At 43.3% G+C, this 20983-nt stretch overlaps 1 long non-coding RNA gene across 1 annotated transcript in view; it reads right to left on the bottom strand.

Annotated features, from left to right (window-relative positions):
- The window catches only part of LOC143940130 (uncharacterized), a 648562-nt gene extending 627887 nt beyond the window's left edge, over window positions 1–20675 (bottom strand). The window contains exon 1 of the long non-coding RNA XR_013263826.1: window positions 20485–20675. This is a non-coding gene — a long non-coding RNA (uncharacterized LOC143940130). The remainder of the gene's footprint in view (window positions 1–20484) is intronic.
- Between the last annotated feature and the right edge of the window lie 308 nt (window positions 20676–20983).

The following is a 20983-nucleotide window of genomic DNA, read 5'->3' as shown; positions in this document are numbered from 1 at the left end:
TGGAAGTCAAAATTATTACGTAAAGTTTAAATGTTTACCAAAATAATTTCTACACAAGCTGACATTTTAATGTGTGATTGTCATCTAACATTAAAGATAATTTACCGTCATGTGGCAGCAGTGGATTTATATTTTTACCATAAGTTCAGGATATAATTAATGTTATAAATCATAAATTTTTTGTCACACTTACATATCTTCTGGGTCCACATCCTTCTAAGCAAGGTTTGACTGACCCTCTGCAACTGCTTGTTCTATATTCTGGTCCCACATTCCTTCCATAAAGCATTTCCTGATGGTTTGATTGACCCTCTGCAACGGCCTTCTTCTGTTTTCTGCACCTTACAGAAAATATTCTTATGTAGTAAATGCCAAAATTCCCCAATTCATTTTATTGTCTGCATGGTGGTTACAGCAGTGCTCTGGTGTAATCTACACTTCTTTATATACTAGTTGTTTATCAATGAAATGACTGCCGGTGATGTAACATTAGCACACCATTGACAAAATTAGACAGAATATCACATGTATAGTGAATGTTATGACTAGTTATTGGAACTGGTAGATGTGGGATGCATTTTGTAACAATTGACTCATTCAAAAACTGTATAAAGTTACATCAATTGAATGGAATAGGGGAAATAATAAAACCTCAATGTTCAGCCATGAATACATATTATCCTTATTATATTGTATTGAAGATTAGGGATGGGCAAACACCCAAATTCGACCATTTGTTCGGCCCACCAAATTACCACAATGCACTATGCCGCCGCACAGTGCATTGGAAGCCCTGATTGGTCAAAACTTTTATTGCTTCATCCAATCAGAGCACAGAGCACTGTCAAAGCCATGATTGTACGCTGTCATGATGACTCCATCCAATCATGGGTCATTGCTCTTTGTCTCGCTCCACACTATAAAAGTATTCTTTCAATAGTGGCCATTTGTAGTGTGATATCGGCGTAGAGAGCGATAGAACAGGGCTCTTTTCAGTGCTACTAGAGAGTTAGTGTGCTATATTGATTCTATTGTCAGTGTGGAATATCAGTTTAGTGTAAATCTAGTGATAGTTCAGTGTAGTGACCATTCATTTTTACTTTAGTTTCACTTTAGTATTTCTGTGCATTAGGGCACGTTTAATGCGGTAAATTTGTGTGCATTAGTGCACGTTAATGCAGTGCATTTCTGTGCGTTAGTGCACGTTTAACGCAGTATATTTCTGTGCGTTAGTGCACATTTAACGCAGTATATTTCTGTGCAATAGTGCATGTTTAACGCAGTATATTTCAGTGCGTTACATGACATTTAACACAGTATATTTCAGTGCATTACTGAATGCTTAACACAGTATATTTATGTGCGTAAGTGCACTTTTAATGCAGTAAATTTCAGTGCATTATGTGCTGTTTAACGCAGTATATTTCAGTACGTTAGTGCGCGTTTAACACAGTATACTTTTGTGCATTAGTGCACGTTTAACGCAGTATATTTCAGTGCGTTACTGCATGCTTAACGCAGTATCTTTCTGTGCATTAGTGCACATTTAATGCAGTATATTGCTGTGTGTTAGTGCATGTTTAACTCAGTATATTTCTGTGCGTTAGTGCACGTTTAACACAGTATCTTTCTGTGCATTAGTGCGCGTTTAGTGCAGTATATTGCTGTGCATTAGTGTATGTTTAATGCAGTATATTTCAGTGCATTACGTGCCATTTAACGCTGTATATTTCAGTGCACGTTTAACACAATATATTTCTGTGCAATACTGCACATTTAACGCAGTATATTGCAGTGTGTCAGTGCAGTTTAACTGCAGTATATTGTAGTGTGTCAGTGGAGTGTGTCTGTGTAGTGAGTATTCAGGTTAAAGTGCACCAAACACCACTCTCCATTGATTAAAGTGCATCCACATACATATTTACACATCTTTATTACATTTTGTTAATAAGCACCCCCCCCCCCCCCATTATTTCTGGGAGCCCAACAAGCAAAGGTGGACTTGGTCAATCATCAGGCAGGGCATCATGTCCTCTGTTTAATAATGTTTCCTGTGCTATCCAGCCATAACATGCAGAGGAGGTGGTGGATTGGCTTACTAAACCATCCTCATCCTCCATCACCCAAGCAGTGACTAGTGTGCAGTTCACTGCAGCTGCCAGAGTGGCTAAACCTGCCTCCTTGTCCACAGGTATTCCTGTCATAGGCCCAACATCAGGCATGGAGAAGTCAGCTGAGTTACTTGTTATTTGAACACAGTGTCAGCCACTTTCTCCTTGACGATGCACAGCTATTACTTGATTCTGATGTTGGTTCTGAGATTGAAGAAGGTAAGGAACATGAGCCTACAGAGAGGGGTGAACACTGGTACACAATTTGGCAGTCATGTTCCCCCAGCCGCAGCTTATTGCCAAGTTGTCTCCAGTGGTAATGAGGATGGAAGAGATGATGATGAGGTCACTGACACGACTTGAGTGCCGGATAGAGCAGAGGGGGAAAGTGAGCATGAGGCACAACCTTGATGAGGCAGCCATCATGTAAGAGTAGAGAGCAGGCACCCTATTCCATTATATTGTGGAGCTGCTATCTCCCGGCTCACTTCCCTTAGCGCTGTCTGGGCTTTATTTAGCCCATGTGCAGCCAATCGCACTGTTGTAATTTGCAAACTTTTGGGTACTAGGCATTTAACCTCCCACCACTCAACCCATTGGCAAGAGTACCTAAATGCCACACAAAAGGGACACAATTCTCCTCGTTACTCACCTCAGTCTAGCCCGGCTATACCTCATGACCTCTCAGCAGCCTCCACTGACAGGGATGGTAGTATAGCGCAGGGTGTCCCAGGTCCTTGCAGCACATCTGCCAGTAGCACACCACCAGCTGTAGACTATAGCTGGAAAATTTCTCTGCCCCATCTGCTACAATGAAAAAACAATAGTCACTGCCACCTACATGCCCAGTGTCTAAATGCAAGCTTATTAAAGTTGCTGGTTTACAACTTCTGCCTTTCCATATGGTGGATTCTGCCCCCTTCCATGAATTAGCAGAAAGTGCTGTACCACAATGGCAAGTTTCCAGTCACTATTTATTTTCACGTAAGGCCATTCCAGCTCTGTACCATCACGTGGAAGGCAATGTTGTGGCATTGGTGGGCAAGGCAATCAGCCGCAAAGTCCACATTACTGCTGACACATGGTCCAGCAAGCATGGTCAGGGACAATATATTTAGTTGACAGCACCACTGGGTAACTCTGCTTGAAACTCGGAAGGATGCAGGACAGGGCTCAGTGCTGCAGTTTGTTGTCCCACCATCTCCATACAGATAGTGGTGATGATACAAAATTTGTCAGCTCTACCCCTTCCTCCTCAGCTCTACACCCTAAGCATTCAAGGGGCTATTCAATTAGTCAGGCTAAAAGGTGGCATGCAGTGCTTCAGTTGGTGTGTCTAGGGGACAGGAACCACACCGGAGTAGAGATGTGATTTTGCACTTAAGGGCCACCCTGCCACAGTGTATGTATGTGGGGCAGTCCTTAAGTGGTTAAATATTATGTAGAACTGGGTCACATGGGCACAACTCTTCTGACCCCTGTTTGAGAACTCCATGTAGTGGTATATTTAGGTTTTGTGCTTCCCTAGGCCTGACTAAACTTATGCACCCCTAATTTAAATATGACCTGACCCTTCCTGTCAAGTCCACACCCCTTTCTGTTTAAGACCCACCCGGTCATCTGTAAACCACACCCCGTCTTTAGGCTCCACCTCTTCCTCTCTGTACATTAAAATTGGGTACTTAGTGCTTACTTGTAAGTTCATTGAGGGCAGGGAACAATGTTAATGTACAATGCAGGCCTCAAAATTTCAAGTCATGAGCCACTAGCCAGGCCTTAAGAGTTACTCACCACCACTTGCCCCACCCAACCCCTACCCTGCCCCTACCCTAAACACGCTCTCATAAATTATCTCATGAGACGACACTGTAAGGCCCCTTTCACATGGGGTCGATCCATTTTGACGCTCCGTTGATCCCCATTGAGCAGGTGGGGATGTGGGGTGGGAATGAGCCATGCTTGGATAAAGTCATGATGACAGTGTCCAATCATGACTCTGACAGTGCTCTGTGTGGCTGAAGACAGACCTGTCAGAGCCCCGCTCTCCTCTATGGGGAGATTGGATGTCACCTGGTGTGGTGACCGCCCTCAGACCCTAGGATCATTAATGCATAATGGCCTTCAGGCCCTCTTACCACATCCAGCGAAACAGCAGCATTGATCCCTCCAGCTGGATGTTCACTCACCCCGTGTTGTGTAGCGCTCTCTGGGGTGGTGCTGGGCAGCGTGGCACTCTCTCTGGTGGTGCTGGGAAGTGTGGCACTCTCTCTGGTGGTGCTGGGAAGCGTGGCAATCTCTCTGGTAGTTCTGGGCAGTGTGGCGCTCTTTCTGGTGGTGCTGGACAGCATGGCACTCTCTCTGGTGGTTCTGGGCAGTGTGACGCTCTCTCTGGTGGTGCTGAGCAGAGTGGCGCTCTCTCTGGTGGTGCTGGGAAGCGTGACGCTCTATCTGGTTGTCCTGACAGTGTGGTTCTCTCTGGTGGTGCTGGGCAGGGTGGCACTCTCTCTGGTGGTGCTGGGCAGCGTGGCTCTCTCTGGTGGGGCTGGGCAGTGTGGCACTCTCTCTGGTGGTGCTGGGGAGTGTAGCGCTCTCTTTGGCCTTTACCCAGCACAGTCCTCTCTTTCTTTTTCCTGTCTCCTGTAACTGGCTGCTCTCACTCCCTCAGCTTGTTCCCGGGATCTCTCTCCCTTCCCCCAGCATAATGCATGCTGGCGGGTTGTAGCCAGCTCCATCTGGAGAACAATGGGGCCACCAATCTTCGGGGACTACTTGTCCCATGATGCTCCTCTAGTCTCTTTTGATTGGCCTCCACTGTGGCCAGTGGTGAGGGGAAAAAAATGGGCAGGAAACTAGGTAGCAAATCTGAAAAGAGCCCTCTATCTTATCCTGCGCGGCTGACAGGAAAAGAGGGGAGGTGAGCGGGGGAGACCCTCCGACAGCCTGCCTCTCCCCTGTCACAGTGCCAGTCCCTTCAGTCTGCAGCTTAGAAGCAGTGTGCTGTCACCGCTTCACAACTGGGGGTGAAGTAATTGGTACAATAAGTATTATTCAAAGGTGGTTACGGATCCCTTCTATTTATTGCACCTATGTATTAAAGGGGTTCTGCACTCATAATCAAACATTTGCCCATTCTGTTGCCTCTAGTTCATATATTTCATAATGCCACCTGTTTTTTTATTTTCATAATGCCACCTGTTTATTTCATAATGCCACCTGTAATAACCCAAATCACGCGAGATGTCGGCTGTAGCACCCGAAATCTCGCGAGATGTCGGGTGCATTAGCCGCAATGTCTCCTGGGATTACTTCAACGAGATCCCAGGAGACAGTGCGGGCTTCAGCAGGAAATGACGCTGATCCCCGCAAGAGACCGCCCATCGCCGCAGGGGTTTAAAATAAATTACTACAGATTACAAAAGGTAGGTGAATCCAAAAAAAAAAACAGGTGGCATTATGAAATATATGAACTAGAGGCAACAGAATGGGCAAATGTTTGATTATGAGTGCAGAACCCCTTTAACTTGTCTATTCCTATAGTTAGCTAGTCTATTAAAACTCTGATCACATGTTACTGTTGATATCATAATAATACAAGGTTAGCTATGAAACCAAGCACTCTGCTTAATAAAACAAAGTCTTATTTATTTCCCAAGAAAATAGGAAACGCTAACATGAAAATACTAACGAAAGATATTACAAGCATATAGCAACAGAACACATAATACAAGAATATCAAAGATACTTATCACAATGCTTTCCTCAAGGTTTTGTATCATTGGCTAGGCTCGGATGGTAAAAAGAGGGAGCCATGCAGCTCAGACACAAGCCAAGAGCGAAAAGGGGACGAATTTCCTCATGTGTGCCCTTTTTACACATTCATTCAGACCCATTCTTAACCACCCCCACTAGCCTCCTGTCCAATGAGATATTGCCAAGAGGTAGTCCTTTTAATATATTATATTACTATCCGTCCTGCTGTATTGGCCTCTAGGGGCAGCATTGTCCATGTATCATCTCTAGGTGCCTGTTGATCCTTTGATCTTTGTCACCCACCATCATCAATCATCCTGGCAGCCATGGCTCTCTTTGAAGATTGCTTGCAGTGTATCAGCAACAGACTGTCTGGAGGCAAGCATTCAGATGCAAATTCTGATATGCTACAAAGCTCTGGAATGTAACTAGTTATATTCCAACATTCCAACTTGGGGCCATCTGCCTTTATCAACCAGGGAATGAATTACCAGAAATATGATATTAAACCATGTTGCCTTCCAACAGGGGGGCTCGACAGCACCCGCTTCCTGGAGGGTGTCACTGGGAGCGTTCCGCCCCCACTGCCTGGGGGTTCCCCACATCCTTCTCGCTCTCCTCTTCTGGACACAGACAGATCCCACCCCAGGGAGAAGTTGCAACATGTAAGGATGCCAGTGGAGGAGGGTAGGAGCATTAAGCTCGGCCTCCACCAGTTGCATGGCCAGTCACCGACCACTCTATGGGAGTGCTAGTCCCTCCCCCCACCTTGCCAAGTACGCTCCATACTTCCCATAACAAGTGCCATGCTACAACAAGCCGCCGGCCTGCGGGGTTTGTATATGTGCGCAAGGTGGCCATGTGAGGCTTGGGCTTTGTTGGCCTAGCCCAAGAGACAGCACTGACTCCATGTTGTATATGTGTTAGTATGTCTTGTTTTAGTCATTAGCAAAAGCTTACCTCAAATCCTTAGCCTTAGGCTAGCCATACACAGATAGAGTTACACAATTTCCACCTAATTCTTTGATCCATCTAGATTTTTTTGGCCAAAAAAGTAATCATATACAAAGTAATAATAATGCATTGTTCTACGTATACAATGCATTGTATGCGTAGCTCTCATTTGAGCAATCTTGTTAGGAAAATATAAAAGATGGTTGGCTAATCTTCACTTTTTGATTTTATATTGGATTTAAAACTTTTTGTTTCTTTTTTGTGTGTTTTGTATTTTGAATAGATTGGGAAAGGATTAAAAATCCTATTAGAGTGTCTGTGCCTCATTGGATAAATGTTCCTTCGCTTCATGTGTTGAAGACACAACAAGGAGTAGGAGGGAATCTCTCCAAAGTCAGGAGAAACACTGTATCTCCAGTAGAAGATTTCACCTCCTGCCCCTGGTGATAACTGTAAAATTTGGGATTTCCTATCACTTTCTATCCAGGTACAAGGTCCACAGGACAAATAAAGATTGTAAATAAGTAATCCAATTCTTCCACACCCCATCCAAAACAAAACAAAACTATGATCTTACATATACAGTGCCTTGCAAAAGTATTCAAAAGTATTCACCCCCCCCCCCCCCCCTTTGCTTTTTACTTATTTTGTTACATAAAAGGCTTTTAGTTCAATGTTTTTTTTTAATCTGAGTTATATATGATGGATCAGAAAACAATATTCTAATTTGGTGAAGTAAAATCAAAAAAATATATACATAAAACTATTTTTCATAAATATAAAAAATGATAATTGGCATGTGCGTATGTATTCACCCCCTTTGTTATGAAGCCCATAAAAAGCACTGGTGCAACCAATTACCTTCAGAAGTCACATAATTAGTGAAATGATGACCACCTGTGTGCAATCTAAGTGTCACATGATCTGTCATTATATATTGTCACAAGAAGTACTTACCGAGGGCAGGCCGAGGGTCAAAACACTTCTAAGCAGGTTGAGCAAGTTCATAAAGCAGGCTGAGGGTCAAACACGTGTCGGTAGATCCCTTGAGCAAGCCGAGGGTCAGATTGAGGAAAACAGCAGCTTAGTCAAGAACAGTCCGGGTCATAGCAGGTAATCAGATATGGCAAAAACTGGAAGCAGGTACAAACGGGAAGCTGACGACAAACCAGCAACCCGTTTGGACCCTGTCGCGCACACTCACCAGCCATTGCGCACACACTTGTGCCATTGCGCACACGTGCGTGCCGCACCATCGGGTCGCACACTTGTGTGCGCAGGAGCGCCAAACCGCCACGCATGCGCGCAATAGCATGGTGAGCATGGGTGGAAAAAGTCCTTCTTTGACACATATACACACCTTTTTGAAAGGCCCCAGAGGCTGCACAAACCTAAGCAAGAGGCACCACTAACTAAACACTTCCCAGACGACCAAGGAACTCTCCAAACAAGTAACGGACAATGTTGTTGAGAAGTAAATGTCAGGGTTAGGTTATAAAAAATATCCAAATCGTTGATGATCTCTAGGAGCACTATCAAATCTATCATAACCAAATGGAAAGAGCATGGCACAACAGTAAACCTGTAAAGAGATGGCCACACAACAAAACTCAAGGACCGGGCAAGGAGGGGATTAATCAGAGAGGCAGCACAGAGACCTAAGGTAACCCTGGAGGAGCTGCAGAGTTCCACAGCAGAGACTGGAATATCTGTACATAGGACGACAATAATCTGTACGCTCCATAGAGTTAGGCTTTATGGCAGATTAGCCAGAAGAAAGCCATTACTTTCAGCAAAAAAACTAAATGGCACGTTTAGAGTTTGCGAAAAGGCATGTAGGAGACTCCCAAAATGTATGGAGGAAGGTGCTCTGGTCTGATGAGACTTTTTGGCCATCAAAGAAAATGTTATGTCTGGCGCAAACCCAACACATCACATCACCCAAAGAACACCATCCCCACAGGAAACATGGTGGTAGCAGCATCATGCTGTGGGGATGTTTTTCAGCAGTTGGGACTGGGAAACTGGTCAGAGTTGAGGGAAAGATGGATGGTGCTAAATACAGGGATATTCTTGAGCAAAACCTGTACCACTCTGTGTGTGATTTGAGGCTAGGATGTAGGTTCACCTTCCAGCAGGACAATGCCCGCAAACACACTGCTAAAGCAATACTTGAGTGATTTAAGGGGAAACATGTAAATGTGTTGGAATGGCCTAGTCAAAGTCCAGACCTCAATCAAATAGAAAATCTGTTATATTAAAGATTGCTGTTCACAAGCACAAACCATCCAACTTGAAGGAGCTGGAGTAGTTTTGCAAGGAGGAATGGGCAAAAATCCCAGTGGTAAGATTTGGCAAGCTCATAGAGACTTATCCAAAGCGACTTGAATTGTGATAGCCGCAAAAAGTGGCACTACAAAGTATTGACTTTAGGGGGGTGAATAGTTATGCACATTGATTTTTTCTGTTATTTTGTCCTATTTTTATTGTTAGCTTAACAATAAAAAAAATCTTCAAAATTGTGGGCATGTTCTGTAAATTAAATGATGCAAATCCTCGCACAATCCATATTAATTCTAGGTTTTGAGGCAGCAAAACAGGAAAAATGGCAAGGTGTGTGAATACATTTGCAAGGCACAGCGGCGCACAGGCGCACTGAGCGCGGCATCTTCAACGACGGAGATGCCGCGCGTGTCGACTCCCGTGCGCATGCGCGGGAGTGACGTCATCGCGGCTTCGCCGAATGACAGAGGCGGAGCTGCGAGACCCCACCTAGAAGATGGATGCGCCAGACTACAGGGAACAGCGGTGACTTCCCTGGCTCCTGTGTCAGGTAAGTGACACATAATGGACTACTATGTGATGCATAGTAGTCCATTATGCTTTGCCTTTGCAGGGAATGAAAGAGGAAGTAAACCCATCAGGGTTTACTTCCTCTTTAACATGGTTGTTACCTTACAAAACCCTTTCACTGCCAGCCCCTCTCCTTTATCCGGTGATAATTCACAGTATACATTTTTTTAAATCTATGCCTCTAAATACCTTTATTTCAAGTATCTTCAGGCCAGTCACATGACTCCCACTACTACGATACAGGGCTACAGCGGGAGGGGCCGTGATCTCCCTATGATGCTTGGCACCTCCAACTGTAGCCCTGGATCGTAGTAAGAGATCGACCGGGAGTCACGTGACTGGCCTGAAGAAAGAAAGGTATTTAGAGGCATAGATTTAAAAAAACACACTGTCAGTTAACGCCGGATAAAGGAGAGGGGCTGCCAGCTGAATTTTGTAAAGTTTTATTATTATACAGGATTTATATAGTGCCAACAGTTTGTGCAGCGCTTAACAAAATAAAGGCAGACATTACAGTTACATTACAATTTGGTACAAGAGGAATGGAGAGAGCCCTGCTCATTAGAGCTTACAATCTAAAAAGGGAGGGTCAATTGATGCAAAAGGTAATAGCTGTGGGGGATGAGCTGATGGAGGAAGCAAAACAGTGTATTAGTTATAAGCAGGATAGGCTTCTTTAAAGAGAAGGGTTTTCACTTTCACGGATTATCTAAAGATGGATAGATTAGGACAGTCGGACAGATTGGGGTAGGGAGTTCCAAAGGATGGGATAAGCTCTGGAGAAATCCTGGAGGCGAGCATGGGAGGAGGTTACAAGAGAGCTAGAGAGCAGGAGGACTTGGGAGGACTAAAGAGAGCGGCTTGGTTGGTATATTGGGACTAGGGTAGTGATGTAGCTGGGGCAGAATTATGGATGGCTTTGTAAATTATTGTTAGTACTTTGAATTTTATTCATTGGGTGAGTGGAAGCCATTGAAGGGATTGGCAGAGAGGAGTGGAAGACACTGAATGGTTGGTAAGGTGGATGAGTCTTGCAGTGGCATTCAGTATGGACTGAAGGGGGGATAGTCTATGTAAAGGTAAGCCAATGAGGAGGGAGTTGCAGTAGTCGAGGCAAGAGATAACCAGGGAGTGAATTTGAAGCTTGGTGGTGTCATTAGTTAAAAAGGGCATATTCTGGAAATTTTGTGGAGGCTAAGGCGCATTGATTTGGACAGGGGTTGGATGTTGGCCTCAAAGGACAGTTCAGAGTCTAAGTTTACCCTTAGTACCCTGGCATGTGGGGATGGACTGATAGTTGTACCATTGATCTTGACAGAGAAGTCAGGGGACGGGGCACATGGGGGAGGAAATAATAAGAGCTTGGTTTTAGAGTTTGAGGAAGTGGTTTGACATCTAGGCTGATATGTCTGTTAGTAAATCAGTGATGCGTGAGGAGACTGATGGGGTGAGCTGAGGGGCACAGAGATAGATTTGGGTGTCATCAGCATATAAATGATAGTGGAAGCCATGGGAGGCTTTATGTACTACAAATATCGTCAGGAGGGGGAGGCGGAGACAGCTCACACAGACACAGGAGCTGACAGGCAGGGAAGGAGGGAGGGGGAGAGGAGGACAGAGAAGGAAAGAGCAGGGCTGTGGATGACGGAAGCATGTAAACTGACCACTGTGTCAGGGCTCAACAGCCATGATAAACCATGGACAGTTTACAGGGGGAAGGGCGGGAACTGGCAGGATCAGCTAGGTTTTATACAGTTTAGAGAGGGGAAGCTTAGACAGCACAAGCACTGTGCTGTTTAATCTGCTATAAGGGAACATTTTTTGGCTTATAAACACTTTAAACCATATTGAAAATCTGTGGAATGACTTGAAGCCTGCAGTCCACAAACTTAACTGAACTTGAGCAGTTCTGCAAAGAAAAGTGGGCAAATATTGCAAAGTCTAGATGTGCAAAGTTAGTAGAGACATATCCTAAAGGCTGTAGTTAAAGCAAAAGGTGGTCCAACAAAATACTAACATAAGGGGGTGATATTTTTTCCAACTCAGTGAGTCTGTTTTTTATTTTATTTTTTACATATTGGTGTCATATCTTTCACCTGGCTGTTATAAGCTGCACTTAATAAATACAGCTGGATAAAAAAAGACTGTGACTGTCTTCATTTCAGGCTGCAAATCAACAAAATGTGATTACTTTAAAAGGGGGAGGGGAGTATTATTTTCCATACTATACCAGTGGAGGCCCGTCCATAGGGGACACCCGGCGCCCCCCCCCCCCCCTCCCCCCATGTAGTAAAAAAAAAAAGTAAAAAAAATATTTAAACATGTCCCTTTAAAAAAAAATATATATATATATATATATATATTATTTTTAAAGGTCCCTATGTGCACTGTATCCTGGCGCCGGGCGCAGTGCAATATGGGAAGCGCCACGTCTATGGAATCACAAGATTGCAGACAAGGCGCTCCATTTGCCCAAAAAAAATGCTCTGTGGCGCAGCCGATCGCGCCACAGCTTCCGGCGCGATGGACTGGCCGGGCGAGGGCATAGACTTGGTCTTTGAGTGACATGGGCGGCACTTCCGACGTCACTCAAGGAAGTGACGTTGGCACGCTGTTCTCCCTGCAACGTCCCGCCTGAGAGGATCACAGGCTCACAGGCTGAGGTAAGGCATGGCCATGCTTTCCAACATATATTTAATATATATATATATATATATATTATAATATATATATTAAATATCCTTTTTCCAGCGGCCCACCCCCCAACCTTAATTCTTTTTCTTCTTCTTCTCGGCGGCAAGATTAATTGCTATTTTCGGTGGCCCCCGGTGGTCGGCGGCACACCAATCCCCCCCCACATGATTAAAAAGCAAAACCGAACCCCCCCATTTATTAATTGTGATTAATTCATTGTTAGTTTACAACCCCCACCCCCCACAGTCTCATTCTCTTCTTCTTAGACAGTGGTTGGTGGTTCTTGATGAACAGTGCTCATATAGTGACATGTGAATGCTGTTCTGCAGATCAGTACTGTAAGCCCAGGCAAGTGTGATGAAGCACCCAGATATGCAGATATGTGCAATTTACAGGTTGCAGAATGCAGATATGTGCGATTTACAGAATGCAGATATGTGTGATTTACAGGTTACAGATATGTGCGATTTACAGAATGCAGATATGTGCGATTTATAGGTTGCAGATATGTGCAATTTACAGTTTGCAGAATGCAGTTATGTGCGACTTACAGAATGCAGATATGTGCAATTTACAGGTTGCAGAATGCAGATATGTGCGATTTACAGGTTGCAGAATATAGATATGTGCGATTTACAGAATGCAGATATGTGCGATTTACAGGTTGCAGAATGCAGATATGTGCAATTTACAGGTTGCAGAATGCATATATGTGCGATTTACAGATATGTACGATTTACAAGTTGCAGATATGTGCAAATATAGGTTGCTGAATGCAGTTATGTGCGATTTACAGTTTGCAGAATGCAGTTATGGGCGATTTACATAATGCAGATAGGAGCAATTTACAGGTTGCAGAATGCAGATATGTGGGATTTACAGGTTGCAGAATGCAGATATGTGCGATTTACAGGTTGCTTTACTAGAGCCCTGTGTATAATGTGCAGCCTGGTATATGAAGTGCATAGCCCGGTGTATAATGTGCAGCCTGGTATATGATGTGCAGAGCCCAGTGTATAATGTGCAGCCTGGTATATGATGTTGATTTGATAAGGGGTGTGGCTTGTGAGAAGTGGCAGTGGCCAAATGGGACGGGGTCTTGTGCCCCCCATCCTAAAACTTCACCAGCCGCCACTGTACAATACCCACTGTAGAATTGTGTGTATCTGATAAATGCAGAGATCTAGTTTGTTGTAGCTGTGTGATTCTCACATCAGGTTTTGCTTAATTTGTTTCTTTGTTGATTATTGCTATTATAAAAAAAGTTAATTTTTTCCTGAAAAAATAGTTTAAAAAACCATTAGTATGCATTACTGAGGTTTATACCAACACTCCTCCATTGCCCTGCATCATTGACATCTTCAGTGGGCAGCACTTCTGTAATGACTTGTAGTATTTTCTCTCAGTGTTAGAGAAAGTGTGCTGTGATTTGTAGATTTAGCTGGAAGATAATGTACCAATCCCTGTCAAGTTTGCATATAAGCCCACTACCAGGTATAACTCTAATAGCAGGGATAGTAATTGCTAAGATTTTGGCCATAGTTCAACACATTGACTTGCTGTACCAATAAGGTCATTCTGCGGCATGGGAGGACACGGGCTGTGCAGTACAGTTTGGAGGCAGAAGAAAGGTCCTTAGCCCTGGGTACACTCCAACACAGACTGATTCACATAAACCTTACGCGGGACTGCAGTGGTGGGGTGTTAAGTATCCACAGCAAAGTAGGTTGGCTGTAAGGGTAACCTGTTGCTGTCCTCTGCATGGGCAAAGTGACAGGTTTACTTTACTTTTTTTTTTTTTTTTTTACAGAAAAGACTGTTTGCAAACTTTAGATGCTTTTTAAATTGCAATTTTTTTTTTCAACCAAACTTATGGGTCAACCTGAGGTTTTTATAGAGATGGATAAGGGTTCCTTGAGCAGTAAGCAGAGTTGAATTGATTTTCTATAGTGCCTGCATAGTTTGAGTCCCAATATCATTTAACAGGCGGCATTACACTGATTACTAATGTAACAGGGCATTTCTGCTGCTGACCACAAATGTAAGTAGGCACCTCACTGACTGACCACCAATGTAAAGGGAAAGTAAGTAGGCACCTTTTTTTCTGACCACTAATGTATAGGAGCACTTTTCCTCAGACCTTCAGTGTAAGAGGTTGAGTTTTCCACTAACCACCAATATAAAGGGGCACTTCATTGACCAAAAAAAAGTAGGCATTTTCTCACTGATCACCAATGCAAAATGGATGCTGTTATTTACTATTGTTTGTTTCACTTCATAATCGTAATGAATGTTTTGGTATAGAAAAAAACAAACAGAAGGTGCCTCTTATGCCCCGTACACATGAGCGGATTTTCCGTCGGAAAAAACCTGGATGGTTTTTCCGACAGAATTTCACTCAAGCTTGGCTTGCATACACACGGTCGGTCACACAAAAGTTCTCTGAACTTTTGACTGTCAAGAATGCGGTGGCGTAGAACACCACAACGAGCCGAGAAAATAAAGTTCAATGCATTTAAGGATGCGTTGAATTGTTTCCGAGCATGCGTAGGAATTTTGCGCGTCAGAATTTGTATAGATGATAGGAAATTCTGATCGGAACTTTTTCCGACCGAAAAATAAAGAACCTGCTCTCAATATTTTGCTGGCTGAAATTCTGCCAGCCATTGTCCCATGGAGCATACATACAGTCGGAATTGCTGACCAAAAGCTCACATCCGACATTTGATGGCAGAATTTCTGATTGTGTGTACCTGGCATCAGTGCAGCAACACAAGACTTTAATTGTCCAAAGATAAAAACATACTTATTAGAATTAAAATTGAACAAGGCTCATGATGGCAGATAAGGTAGCAAGTCGAAAGTAGAAAGTCACAAAGTTAATTCATATTGCAACTAAATTGGAATAACTTTGGGACTACCTGCCCCTGGACGTCCTACTTTATCCACCATGATGAGCCTTGTTCAATTTTAATTTGTTGCACATTGTAGCAAAGTGTAATTTCTTCAGTGTTGTCACATGAAAACATATAATAAAATATTACAAAACTGTGAGGGGTGTACTTACTTTTGTGAGATACTGTATATCTATTAGCACTGACCAGACTACAATCCGTTCAGATGGAGATATTAGTTGGCTTTCCAAACCTTATCTTAACTAGTGATGAGGAAAATGGGCAAAGTTCAGTTCACAGGAGACTTGGTGAATCTATATAAAAATCCACAAACCTGAACATAGCTCCAAACCCAACTGAAGTCTATGGGAACTGAAGCTTGTTAATTTTGGTTTCAGGGCCAATTTGAAAGCTTTTGTTAAAACATGGTATGGGTCTGCTGGGCACTGCCATGGGGGGGGGCATTAAAAATACACAAATCCCTTAAAGAGGTGTTCCAGGGGGTGTGGTCAAGCAGCGGATGTAGCAGTAAATTTAGGCTCTCTGCCCCACCGATAATCTGGTCTTTGATCCTGTGGACACTCTCTTACCCTGCAGCCTCACCTGATCCTGTTATTGGATTTGATTGCGGAAGTTCCCGGTGACCCAGACATTTTATAGATAGGAAACTCCTATACTCATATTGATTAGTGGTTCCAAATTAATAATAACTACTGCAGTAGGGAACAGACACAAAAGATACGCTCAGCATCTTTCCAAATAATAATAATCTGCTTTATTATGATGCAATTGAAAGTTTTTATACACGATTACATAGGTATCACATTAATATTACAATTGTACATTTATGGTACCAAGGGGCAATACATAGGCAGGCTAATTCTAATCAGGACTTGAAAGAATGCAAACATGTTCTGAAAACATTATTAGTGCCGTGTGCACAGTGAGGGCAGTGTGCAATACATACAAAATAGAATACAATTATATACAGAACTTACACATTTCCATTACACCGGCTACACAGTGGTGCTTTTCTTTTGAGTGCATGCCATGTCAAAGCACGGAGAGGCAACCTGCACCATTCCCGATCAAGCTGGTGGCGCACTGTCTCATGCTGCCAAAGAGAAATATGAGGAGGTGGCCCAGAAATTTTTCGCTCCAAACAGAAGCGGATGATACAATCCTGCTGGAAGATTCTGCAACACCGCTGCTTCCCTGGGATAATGTGAGTACACCTGCAAGTAGCTCTGCCATGAGGTTGGTTTCCTCATCTGACTAGGACAGCCCAAAACCGACATTGAGACATTATGGCTGCAGTCACCTCTTGCAACAACTCTTTAGCAGCTCTGACTTCAGAAATCAGAATTGTCTTTTGTCAGACAAGACATGCAGAAATTGCGGGACCACACTACTGCATTAGAGGGAAGAGTCTGTAAATTAGAGGAGGATTGGGCCCCCATACATTGTGATGTGCACTACAATATGGTTACTGTCGCTAAATGACATGGAAAATAGGATGCAGAGAAATAATGTCCGGGCTTATGACATTCCAGAAAAGACTGAAGGGAAAAACCCAGTGCACTTTATTGAACAGTGGCTCCTTCAAATATATGGGAAAGATGCCTTTTCTCCCGTGTCTTGTGCGCACAGAGTACCCCTGAGACCATTACCGTTGGGCAACCCCTCGCTCATGTTTTTACATCTCAACTATAAGGATTGTGATTTTATGCTCTCAAAAGCCAGGTCTCTAGGGGATGCTTTGGTGATGGCTAACTCTAAAATCTCGCTATTTCCTGATTTCTCTGCTGAAATGCAGAGACAGAGAGCGCAATTGCGGGCCCTCAACGTACAGTACTCCATCTTATATACTGCTTCTCTACATGTGGTGGCCAGAGACCAGGTTCAGTTCTTCAGAAAACCACAACTGGTATTGCAATGGCTGGACAGAGAATAATGTTCCATTCGAGAGGAGGTGGTGAACCGAAGGCAAGCTATCTAATGACTGTGCGTTTACTACGAATCTTCTGCCACTTTTCTCAGGGATCCTGGGTGTTCCCTTTGGTTATGGTATTGGCAAGGCGGATACCCTGAGAGACGTGTGATAACTTTCACAAGCTGGTGTTGCCTGTTGTGACACTTATGCGTGTGAGTTGCCTTGGCAGACAGGCCAGAGACCCTGTCCCCCCAGACTTGATGGTCCCACGGGGCCGAAGACTTCTTCAGTTGTTTTCTGCAGAGGCCCTGTTGGTCTATTTGTTGATCTCTATCGTGAATCAAAGCCTTATTCAGGGCTTAGGAGGGGCACCGCCCCAGCTAACTGCTGATCCAGTAACAATGCCTGAACTCTTTGGTGCTGAAGGAGCAATTTTTTCTATACATAGACAATGGTACTGTAATTTTATTTGCTATATAATGGGAGATTATGTTCTGTTACAAGTTTTGTCTGCCCGACCGTCATTTTTTGGTGAGGTATAAACGTACAATAGCTAGATTTCACATAGTGCTTAGTCAGAATGTGAGAGGCCTGAGGAATAGAGTGAAATGGTTGGCTGTGACTCATGTAGCTAAACGACTTTGTTCCTCTGTCTGCAGGAAACACGTATGCAGGCGGATCGGACTGTACAATTCTCTGCTTGTTTGTTCAGCCAACAGTTTCACTCCGCCTATACATTATTTTCTCGGGGGGTGAGTATATTAATCCCCTAAGGGGTCCCTTTTCATGCACACTTTCCGTACAGGACAAAAATGGGCGGTATATTTTTCTAAGGTACAACTTGGATAGGTTAGATTGTATTTTGGCCAATGTGTACATACCTCCTCCTTTCTCCGTGGAAGTCCTTAAGATCCTTGTAAAAGTACATTCTGGAAAATAAACCCATTCTGACTCTCCTTTTTCCCACTCCTGACCTGGTAGTTCCCGCCCTAACTGGCTTTATCAGCACTCTTAATAGAAACACAACGACTTCAGGTATGTACTGGGAGGCCCTTAAGGCTTTTCTCAGGGGTCAGTTTATTAAATCAATCACCTCTATAAAGACTAGGACCAAGTCTTGGGCGCTATTGGTACTTCAGGAGGCTAAAGAGGCAGAGTCGGTATTCACTGCAAATTCCCCAGATCACTCTGAATGGAGGTGGCTGGAGGCATAAAAATTTGGCTAAGCAAATTACCTTAACAAAGGCAGAAAACAAATGCTTCTTTCTACAACAGAATTTCTATGAGGAAGGAGAGAATATTGGACACAAGTCCAACAGAGGTTTCTCCTTAATTTCAGCTGTCCAGGGCGTGTCTGGGAGAGTAGTGAGTTCTAACTCTAACATTTTGCAGACCTTTCTGGCCTTCTATTCAGATTTGTATGCCTTTAAGGTTTCCGCTGGTCCTAAGGCAATTCAGGACCTCCTAATGGGGTGTACTTTTCCCACAGCTTTCTAGGTCTGATAGGGACATGTTAAATGTCCCCCTCACCACCGACAAACTACTAGAAGCACTGGCCCTTTCCCCCCTGGAAAATCTCTGAGAGAGGACGGGCTGCCTGCAGAGGTTTACAAAGAGTACTATGAATCTCTGTTGCCACAATTGAAGCAGACTTTAATGGATGCCTTGGAACTAGACCACTTGCCTCCATCAATGACTGAAGCCACCAAAATTCTTATACTTAAGCCAGCTAAAGACCCTCTTTTCCCAGACTCCTATAGACTGATTTCCTTACTAACAGACCTAAAACTTTTAGCCAGGGTTTTGGCTAATCCTCTAGTGTCTGTCCTCCCAAAGCTTATTCACCGAGATTCATTCCTTCTAGGTCCACAGCGTTGAATATTAGACGTTAATTCCTCCGCTTACAGATCCCTGTAGATAACCCAGGCAATAGGGCAGTGCTGTCCCTTGATGTTGCCAAAGCATTTGACAACGTGGAATGGCCGTACCTGCAGGAGCTTTGGTTTGGGGGATCATTTCATTAAATGGGTTCAGTTATTATGCACAAAACCCATGGCCAGGCTACGCATTAATGGATATCTCCCTGACTCTTTCTGACCCTCCTGTACTTGGGAGATACTTCCACTTCATTGCAGAATGTCCAGCCACACATCCTTGTCAGGAACATCTAACATTTGATAACTTGAAGGCACAACTAGATCCAGTGGGATCGCTCCGGGAGGTAGGTGGGCAATTCACCTGTTGGTGGAGGTGGTGTCACTTATAACTGAAAAGTATTTTTCGAGAAGCAGTTTAAGAAGCTATAAAACTACAAATTTTCAAGCCCTTAAAAAGGATTTTTTTTCTTATGGAACTTTGTTTTGTTTCACTTTATATATTTTTATTTATTTATTATTTATATGACGGTCGATATGTCATGTATATGTATATTGGAATTGTTATATGATTTATTTTGGAATAAGCGCACTGTTCTTCAATTCTCTGGCTAATAAAGATGACCGCTGGAGACCAAAGGGTCATATCATAAGAAAATGTATTTATTTTTTGTGTTTTTTGCCTTCCCGTTGGAGGGTAGTTGGATCATCTATATCACTTTTGCTTATTTTACTATGTTTGTATCAATCACTCAGTTGCCCGTTCAAAGTATGAATGCTTGGTTATACAATCCAAACAGAGGTACGGTTGCTAAAAATGTGACCTGCTCTATATGGAAATGATATATCTTAGCTTTTTGAACTTTGTACCATTCTTTGTATACTCTATGGTTTTACTGTATATGCTGATGGTTTCTTCTTTACATAGTTAATCAGGTTGAAAAAGGACACAAGTCCATCCAGTTCAACCACACATCCAGTTCCAGTATTTACTGTACAACTGACTTTGTGACACAATAAAATATTTTTCTGATTTAAAAAAAAGAGGTGTTCCGGTCCCCCTCACGAAAAGTTTAAAGTCAGCAGCTAGCTACAAATACTGTAGCTGCTGATTTTTAATATTAGGACACCTACCTGTTCAGGGTTCTCACGATGTCAGCACCCCAGCTGATTTTCGGATCGGTTGTCGGGTGCTGCTGCCGCCATTTCTGCTAAGGGAAACCGGCAGTGAAGCCTTTTCGGCTTCATAGCCAGTACCCTACTGCACATGTGCTGCGCTTTCTTATTGGCCCAGGTGTGGAGGAAGGAGGAGGGGGACTGAACTTCCGAGGGACGGCAACGCAACGCTGTCAAAAATAAGTCCCCATTCCTCTCTCCCCCCTGAAAGGTGCCAAATGTTCAATTTTTGAGTGGAACTCCACTTTAACCACTTTCAGACCGGACCATTTTGCTGGTAAATGACCAGAGGTCTTTTTACAATTTGGCACTGCGCTGCTTTAACTGGTAATTGCGCGGTCATGCAATGTTGTACCCAAACAAAATTTGCGTCCTTTTCTTCCCACAAATAGAGATTTCTTTTGATGGTATTTGATTGCCTCTGCGATTTTTATTTTTTGCGATATAAATGGAAAAAGACCGCAAATTTTGAAAAAAAAAGATATTTTCTACTTTTTGTTATTAGAAAAATCCAATAAACTAAATTTTAGTCATACATTTAGGCCAAAATGTATTCAGCCACATGTCTTTGGTAAAAAAAAAGTAAATAACTGTATATTTATTGGTTTGCGCAAAAGTTGTCACATCTACAAACTAAGGTACGTTTTCTGGAATTTACGCAGCTTTTAGTTTACGACTGCCTATCTCATTTCTTGAGGTGCTAAAATGGCAGGGCAGTACAAAACCCCCCCAAATGACCCCATT

This window comes from Lithobates pipiens, unplaced genomic scaffold (genome assembly GCF_037356315.1).
Source record: "Lithobates pipiens isolate NorthernLeopardFrog02 unplaced genomic scaffold, aLitPip1_a1.2 Scaffold_3, whole genome shotgun sequence".
Lineage (NCBI taxonomy): Eukaryota > Metazoa > Chordata > Amphibia > Anura > Ranidae > Lithobates > Lithobates pipiens.
This window is presented reverse-complemented; position numbering and strand designations above follow the sequence as displayed.